The sequence below is a fragment of the Scyliorhinus torazame genome, chromosome 10 (genome assembly GCF_047496885.1).
Source record: "Scyliorhinus torazame isolate Kashiwa2021f chromosome 10, sScyTor2.1, whole genome shotgun sequence".
Lineage (NCBI taxonomy): Eukaryota > Metazoa > Chordata > Chondrichthyes > Carcharhiniformes > Scyliorhinidae > Scyliorhinus > Scyliorhinus torazame.
In genome coordinates, this window is record NC_092716.1 from 68,214,771 (window position 1) to 68,223,990 (window position 9,220).

Consider the following 9,220-nt stretch of genomic DNA (forward strand, 5'->3'; position numbering starts at 1 on the left):
CCACCATTGCCAAAACCGAAACATCTCTGTGCATAGTCCAAAGCAACAGATCCCTCCCACGCACAACAAAACTGTTATAGTTCTCTAGTTCCAGTAAAATTTCCTCAAAAAATATTAAACAAAACAAAATATACACTTTAAATACTTTGGGAAAGAAAAGAAAATCCAAACCTCAAATTACTTTCACTCGGTAGTTACATATTAATGCAGATTACAAAATAGGGAGCAATGAGGTAGAAGAATAAACTAACCTTTAATATTTCAATAAAGTCCTGGAGCTGGCACGTCAAAGCAGACTCAGACTTTGTTGTGATGTAAAGAACTGAAGTATGTTTCCAGTTTTACAGAACAAAAATGTTTCTCTGTGGGTGCATGCAGTTGTTTAAAAAACAGAAGCTATGCCCTGTTAAGCTCATTACTTCCTGTAAGGGAGTGGTTTACACAAAGGAAAATTGTTCTGAGCAGTTTGTTTAAAGGAGCATGTCCTGAATCTAAAGATAGAGAAAGATAAACAGAGTAAATAGGGAGAATCTATTCCCATTGGTAGCAGGATCAAGAAACCAAGGATTAAAGTAATTTAATGATGGTGAAGTGAGGAAAATCGTATTTACCCAACGAGTGGTTAGGATCTGGAATGCACTGCCTAAAAGTGCAATGAAGGCAGATTCGCTCGTAGCTTTCAAAAGAAAATTAGAACATTACCTGAAGATAAAAATTTGCAGGGTTAAGGTGAAAAGGCAGGGGATTAGAACTTGGTGAATTGCTCTTGCAAAAGTGCTGGCACAAACATGATAGGCTGAACGGCCTGCTTCTGTGCTGTAGTTATTGTATGACTCTATAAAATGTTTGCAAATCAAATTTTTGTATGTGGAAGAAGAGCAGAGGGTGTTTGCCCCATTTTTGATGTATTTGCATATTCAAATTACATGATAATGAGTTTTTGATTAAACTTCCATCATCATATGGGGAGATGGTGGTGTAGTGGTATTGTCACTGGGCTAGTAATCCACAAACTGCGGCGATGCCTCGAATCCCACCATGAAATTTACATTCAACAAAAACCTGAATGAAAAGGCTTATAATGATCATGAAACCATTGTTGATTCTCGTAAAAATAAACACCTGGTTCATTAGAAGGAAATCTAATTCCTCCCTTCCCTGGCCTGGTGTACTTATGACTCCAGATCAACAGCAATGTGGTTGACTCTTAAATAGCCTCTGAAATGGCCTAGCAAGCCACTCAGTTCAAGGGCAATTAAGGTAATCTAAAGTGGACAATAAATGCTGGCCCAGACAAAGACGAACACATCCCATGAATTCATTAAAAAATATGTTTCTAAAGCATTTATCAAATGCTCTTGCAAGATCTGATGGGTATCTTTTCAAATATACAATGGGCGCAATCTTACCAAAAAATAGCAAAGTGTCAGGTCCAGCGAGAAAAACGGTGCAAATCCCGCTGACGCCATTGTGAGCCTCTTAAACAGGAGCTATTTTCTGCAGGTGAATCACGCCATGCTCTTGGTGGTCTCCCGCAGATTTTGTCGCTGCGGGGAAACTTAATCACTGCAATCACTGGCGAGCTCCATATAAAGGTCTCCCCGGCACTTGTTCCAGGTTCATTGAAGGTAAGATGGCGGCCAGGAAGCCTTCTCCACTATTTTCGGAGGGAGCCTTGACCAGACTTTTGGATGGTGTGCAGCAGAGGAAGGATGTCCTGTATCGACACTTGAGGAAGCGTCCAACCAGCAAGGTGACCACTCCCACCTGGGAAGCTATCGCAGCATTTGCAAGTGCCAGCTCACTCCAGAAGAGGACGGGGCAGGAGTGCTGGACAAAAATGAATGACCTTGTTTGCATGGCCAGGGTAAGCCTGCCACCTCCAGTCTATCAATGCACCCCCTCACCCACCCCTCGCACCTCCAAGATGATCTCTCACCCAACCACCTTGCGGGTTGCCCATCTCTAACGGCCCCCTTTCCCTCCAATCTCCAAGGTGCACCCCAGTCTCAACTCAACTCCTCACATCCCCGCTCCCATGCAAGTCCCACGCATGCCGCTCCATAACATTTTGATCTGACAGGAGTCCCACCTACACCCTCCCCATCTGTATCCCCGCAGGATAAAATTGAGCACAAATGGCGTGAAAGGCCCCAATCACCCTTTGTCATGCGAGAGCTCCACAACCTCAGCCCACATGCGGAAAGAGGCCTTGAGCTGGCTGGGGAGGAGCCTGACTCCACCTGCGTTGGTGGCAAAATGGGGGCAGCGAACAAAAGTGAAAACCCTAAAACAAATAATCATTCCCTCAACCTCATGTGAGTAAACATCTCGCATCATTTATTCTCCGTGATGCACTAATGCCATCTCCCTTCCCATGCAGGATAATCAGACTAGCAGTCCTCTCGCCCCCGGAAACCTCTGACCTGAGCAGCTCAGAGAGTGGTTTCTCAGACATCACCATAGATGAGGCATCACAGTTGTCAACCACACCCTCCACCAGTGCAGATATCACACCTCGGTGGGAATAACTAGCAGGCAGGCTTCTGGGTCACTCACTGGTGAGCACCTCGCAGCTGAAGATCCAAAGCAGGTGGAGGCAGAGATATCCTAGGCATTCGGCACTTGAAGGGATGGCAGAGTCCAAGAGACTGCTGAGCCCCTGGCTGATGACGTGCTCCTGTGTCCGGTTATCCCAGGGCTGCTGGACTGCAAAGGCAGAGTCATGCAGGAAGGGATGACAGCAACACAATGGGGTCATTACTGCGAGGGTGGCGTCTGCAGTGCAAACCCTGGCGTGGAAGGTGCACTCCATGGGAATGATGTCTGCTCAGTGATTCAACCCATGACCTCCATGACAGAGGGCATGAGCTCCGTGGTGCAGGGCTTCAACTGCACTGTGCAGGCACTGGTGGGAATTCACGAGTGCTGAGTGCCAGTGGACAGTGGGGCTCCTGGATCTCATTTCGGCTGTCCCTATAACCCAGTGAGGAGCACAGGGGCCCCCGAAGGGTCTCCCAGCCCAGCCCAGCCCAGCCCAGGATCTCCACCCAGAGAACCCTGGGGGAGGGGGGGGGGGCAGTCCATCTGACACCTTCCTCCCTGTGAGTGGCACACCTCCAGCTGTGCACACCAAGGAGGGTAGCACTGCAACACCCATGCTGCCCAAAAGTGGGCCCAGCCCATCAAGGTCCAGGCCCCTAGGGTACACCCACCAAAGTGATCTCAGGCAACAGGGTGTGGAAGGCAGCAGGCCATCTCAACCTCAGCTGTGAATCCTGGGGATATGTCTAGACGTAGTGAGGAGGTGAGGAAGAGTAAGAAACAGTAGGTACCTGGTGGGTATGAGTGAACATAGGCACAAGTTAAAATAGGCCACTGCTGTGAAAAATCACTTGTAAACAAACATAACTCTGATCGCCAGCAGATCCTCCACCCTGTCATTTCATGACGCCATGCTTCGCCAAGCCCCACGCACACTCGGCACTTCATCAGCCCAGTGTGCCATGTAAGAATTGCAGTGCTATGTGTCTCCCACCTCCCACACTGATGACTCGGTGAAGATGCACTGCTGCTGGCAGGGAACCCTCCCACTGCTGCAGGGCACCCCCCTGCCCTCCGACCCCTGATCCTGCCTCCCCTTCTTCATAGCTCAGGACTCTCATTTCAGCACCTCTGACAACACAACAGGGCCCCTGAACTTGAGGGCATCCCTAGTTCATCAGCCCATGCAGGCCCTAGCCATGGTCCAATGTCCTTCCTCATCATCATCTCACCGTCCTCCTCGGCTTGCTCCTCATCCGAGGAGATGTGGCGCTCCTCCATCGCCTCGTGGTTCAAATGATCTCCTCTCTGCAGCGCCACGATGGGGAGAGTGCAGCAGACCACTATTATATGGCACACCCCCTTGGCACCCATCAAATGAAGAGCGCAAGGCCACATAAATGCAGTCTATCACACGCTTCTCTCAGATCTGGACAATTAAATGGCTCAATCCATGGCCCTGACGTGTTGGCTTTCCTGGTCCTGGCCTAAGTTGACATATATGTGGGCCATCGCAAAAAGAGCAACTGTTACCTCATAAATGCATTTGTCCATGACTGACTGGAAGATGCCCTGAAACAAGCCGCTCACATAGAGGCTCAGAGTGGTCATCACTTTAAGGGCCATGGACAGTGGGTGTCCTCCCATTCCTTGTGATGCCAGCTCTTGCAGGACATGGCAAAGGTGTTCCAGCATCCCCCGGGATAGATGCAGTCTTCTCCAGCACAGTGGCTCCAACATCTGCAGATAGGATGTCCGATGTTGGCATACCTTTGGCCGGTACTGACTCCAACGTGACTGTTCACTCTGTGGTTCTGCTCCTGGAACAGCTATTGGTCCAGCCTCCCCTCCTCAGCAGGGTACCTCTCTGTCTCTGCTGCTGCTCTATTTCTAGCAGTTGAAACGCCAACTTAATAGGCTCCATGATTCTCCAGAATCATGCACTGGAAAGAGAAGAACACCAAAGTGAGCAATGAAAGGTAAGGCTGCTAGGTTCATGTTTATGTAGACCTGCTGTAAATGACACTTGCTTGATGTCACACCGGCACCTGGTGAATATTTAGTGAGGGGGGAAGGTCTGGAGAGACTGCTTCCTAATGACATGCCAATGTATTAAAATGATGAGGTTCCCAGGCTCCTGTTGTGTGATTCGCACTATTCGCGGGTTTTTCAAAGTGTGGGTTGGGTCGCAGGTGGTTGTTGGGTAGGTTGCTGAGCGGTCGGTTGCGGTGTTCCTGCAGTGGTCCTGATAGCAGCAGAAGTGTCCAATGCCACGATAGGCATTTAAATTGAGAAATGCGGCCACTCCAATTTAAAATGAGAATGAAATGAGGCTGTGTGCAGTCTTCCAACCATAACGGCAGCAGTGAGCAGGACACGCACCATGCACATACACTTGACGTCAAGTGCCCTTTATGTTTGTGCTTTTGGCGCCAATTCATGGAAGGCAGCTGCTTCCATTTTCTAGCTGCTAGCAAGCAAGGCAAGAGCCTGGTGAAGATGGATTTTTTGTCACAAGGAAGAGACAGCCAGAGGCACAAATAGGCAGTGTACCTACTGGCCAGGGTCTCACATCTGAATCGGCTGGAGAGAACTGTTCAGGAGAATCCATGGCAGCGCTCGCGTTAGACCCGTACAGAGCTCCAGGGCCTCTGGTGAACAGCCTAAATCGGAGAGGAGAAATTTAACTGGGAACAAAGAAGTATAAAGATAATTTCTTGAGATATGGGGCGGGATTCTCTGATCCTGAGGCTAAGTGTTGACGCCGTCGTAAACGCCGTCGTATTTTACGACGGTGTCATCAGGTCCCCAGGAGCAGCGATGCTGAGCCCTACAGGGAGCCAGCACGGCACTGGAGTGATTCACGCAGCTCCAGCAGCCGATACCGGTGTCAAACGGGCGCCGTGGGTCTGCGCATGCGCGCTGTGGCCGGCGCGAATTTGCGCATGCGCACTGTGTCCGGCGCGAACTCGCGCATGCGCACTAGCTTCCTTCTCCGCGCCGGCCCCGACGCAACATGGTGTAGAGCTACAGTGGGCCAGTGCGGAGTAAAAGAGGCCGCCACCAGGAGAAGCCGGCCCACCGATCGGTAGGTCCTGATCGCGGTTCAGGCCACGGTGGAGACCCCCCCCGGGGTCAGATCCCCCCGACTCTCCACCAGGCCGCTCCCCGCAGGATGGACGACAAGGTCCCGCCGGGCAAGAACACCTGTGAATGGCGCCGGCGGGGCTCGGGCTATCTCGGCGGCCACTCGGCCCATCCCGTGCGGAGGATGGCTGGGGGGCGCTGGGTAGAGCGGCCCCCGGCTGGTGGCACGCCGACCGTACCGGCACCAATGGCGCCGATTCTCCGGTCACCGGAGAATCGGCGGACCGGCGTTGGGGCGGTGTCGCTTGAATTGCACCCGGCCCGGCAATTCTCCGACCCGGCCCCGAGGTCAGAGAATCCCGACCATGGGTTTTGTCAATTGTGCCAATGCAAATAAGAATGCAAAGCCCATGTGTGTTATATGCACAGAAGTACTGGAAAATGAGAGGAGAAGTTTCAGATTTTGAAAGATAAGTGGTGGGTGGAAAATTCCTTTTGAGGTTGAGGCCACAGAGTCAGTTATTAACTTAAATACAGAGCTCCAGGGCCTCTGGTGAACAGTCTAAAAGAGAGAAACTTAACTCAGGAACAAAGCAGTATAAAGATGATTTTTAAAATAATAACCTTTATTATTGCCACAAGTAGGTTTACATTTACTCTACAACAAAGTTACTGTGAAAATCCCCTAGACGCTACACTCGGCCACCTGTTCGGGTACACAAAGGGAGAATTCAGAATGTCCAGTTCACCTAACAAGCACGTCTTTTCGGACTTGTGGGAGGAAGCTGGAGCACCCGGAGGAAACCCACGCAGACACGGGGAGAGGTATAGTTTTGTCAATTGTTCCAATGCAAAGCCCATGCATGTTATATACGTACGGAAGTACTGGAAAATGAGAGGAGATGTTTCAGATTTTTAAAGAGAAATTGTGGGTGCAAAATTCCTTTTGAGATGAGATCACAGAGTCAGTTATTAACTTACAGCTGACTCCAAATGAAAAGACGAAACTGCTGTACCTGATCTGTGACAGCACATTAAAAACACCAAAAGTTCATGAGGCTGTCAGCATTCTGGAGTTGCATCTCCCAGGAGTACTCCGTGCTGAGTAAAACAAGTATTTTGTTGCTATTGCTCTTCATGACAAACTACATGTGCGAGGTTGGTTTTTCCATTCTCACGAAGGTGAAGACAGCACAAAGGACCTGGCTGAACTCTTTACCTGGTCTGCGCATTTCCCTCTCCTCCTGTGAACCTGATTGGAGTGAGATCACGAGGACCAAGCAGGCATCCCTTTTGCATTAAAGGTAAACGAAGGTGGCGTGGGTCACTAAGGTCGGCCGGCGTGGGTTGGCTGGTTGGCAAATGTGGGTCCCGGGAAGAAAAGTTTGAAAAACACTGCACTACTTCACCGAAGAGGGGGGGGGGGGGTGAAAATTGCAAATTCCAACCATGCCAGGGAGACTTGTTTTTTCTAATCTCTCCTGATTTTGAGCCCGTGTTTCTCACTGATGGAGTGTTGGCTCAAAATCGCCCCCATAATCTTTGTGGACCTCTGGAACCTCTTAATTGTGGCAAAAAATATAACAGACCCATGGATCTTTAAGTTTCAAAAGCCTAGATTTTTAACATAATAATAGAACCTGTTCAATTTGATTCTGGATCAGGGAACACTGTCCATTTGCCTTATTCTCCACTCAAAAAATATTTTTAATTGACCCGCTGATAACAATTAGAGAGACTTCATGGTTTCTAAGGGTTATTTAAAATCTGGAAATACCCTAGGATGACTTCTAAATCAGGAGCACAATAAAAATGTTCAGTACAATCTAAGTTAAAAGAGAGAACATCTGCCGCTACTCACACTTTGCATTTTGAAAGCAAACACTTCAACCTTCATGGGTTTTCAGTGGTATCAATAATAAAGGACGCACCTCGACCATGGTCAAAACTCTTAATTTTTGAATAGGAAAGCATTAAATAAATAGGTATGAATGATCTTCCATCACCTCATTTTTCAGATGAGACATTAAAACAAGCCTCCATTTGATTTCTCAGTCAGACAAAGAAGAACCCAACCATGTTTGAATAGAAGGGATGTCCTCCTCATGTTCTGGCCAACATTTATCTGTCAACTAGTATCATTAAAAGAGATTATTTGGTGATTCTTCTCATTGCTGTTGTGGGACATTGGTATGCACAAATTGGCTGCCACTTTCTCTATAGTACAATAGTAGCTAGGGGGTTGGTTAGTTTGGTTGGCTGGTTTGTGATGCAGAGCGATGCCAACAGCATGCGTTCAATTCCTGTACTGGCTGAGGATATTCATGCAGGATCTGCCTTCTCAACCCTGCCACTTGCCTGAGGCGTGATGACCCTTGGATTAAATCGCCATCAGTCAGCTCTCTCTCAAAAGCGGTAGAGCAGATTATGGTCCTCAGGGACTATAGCGACTTCTTTTCAATAGTAACTGGACTTCAAGAGGATTTGCTGTGAGATGCCAAGGTCACCAAGGGCACTAAATAAATATTTTTCAATGATTAATTCACTTTTAGCTTCTGAAATACCAAAGGTTCATATTTTTTTAATTGAAAACATGTGAAGTACTGGTTATGTGGGCCACATAATATGGATTACTGTTGCATAGTAGTTGTATTGCCAGAATAGCAATCCAGTGACCTGGATTAATAATCCAGAGACTGGTGGTTAAATCCCCACCATGGCATTTGGAATACTGAAGTTCAATTAATTACATAATTTGTCATGATAACCACAAAACTAATAGTGTCATAAAGACCATTCTTGAAATTCTTTGTACAAAGAAATATGCTGTCCTTATCTAACTTATATGGGACTCTTAACTTCCCTCTGGAATGGAATAACAAGCCACCCAGTTGTACAGGGATGGGCAATAAATGCTGGCCTTGCAAGTGACACCCATATCCTATGAATAATTTAAAAAACAAATAAATTTAAGTTTATCACGTAGACGACTGAATAATTAAAAGCACACATTGCAATGAAAAACCAGGGCCTGGATTTTCCCATTGGAAACAATTTTGGGGGGTCAGGAATCCGCCTTCATCAGAAATCTGAGTTCAGTTGCAATTTTACGGGGGTTAGCCCTTAATTGGGCTGGAGGCCCTTTTCCCATCCAATTAAAGCTGTTGGGGGCAGGAATGGAAACAGGATTCGGACACCCATGGTAGCCATCAGTGAGGTACTTGGGAGAGTACCACTGGGACCCCAGACGACACAGGGGAGCCAGAGGCCTGCCACTCATGAGGGAGAGGAGGGTCTCCATTTTTCTGAGGATGCGTCATCATGCAACAGGGGGACCTCTCTCTTCAGGGTCATCTCGGCCTGAGGGTGCTGCCGGCCACCGCCTGACCGCTCCTGGCATGATGATTTCTGAGCCTGTAATGCTCAGTTGTGATGCTCATGTATGGCCCAGTATCAGTAAAGAGGAGATCTGTCACCAAGATGATGCACCAGTCTGCAGCCACCTGTGAGATGCTGCAGAGGTCTGCAGCTGGTGAAGGCACAGATGTCAGTCCCCATCGCCTTACAAAGTCGCAGTCTCCTTTGCCAC

At 48.3% G+C, this 9,220-nt stretch overlaps 1 protein-coding gene across 1 annotated transcript in view; it reads right to left on the reverse strand.

Moving 5' to 3' along the window:
• Window positions 1-385, reverse strand: part of snx20 (sorting nexin 20) — a 39,105-nt gene extending 38,720 nt beyond the window's left edge. The window contains exon 1 of the mRNA XM_072518230.1: window positions 252-385. The gene's annotated coding sequence lies outside the window, so the exon portion shown is untranslated. The remainder of the gene's footprint in view (window positions 1-251) is intronic.
• Between the last annotated feature and the right edge of the window lie 8,835 nt (window positions 386-9,220).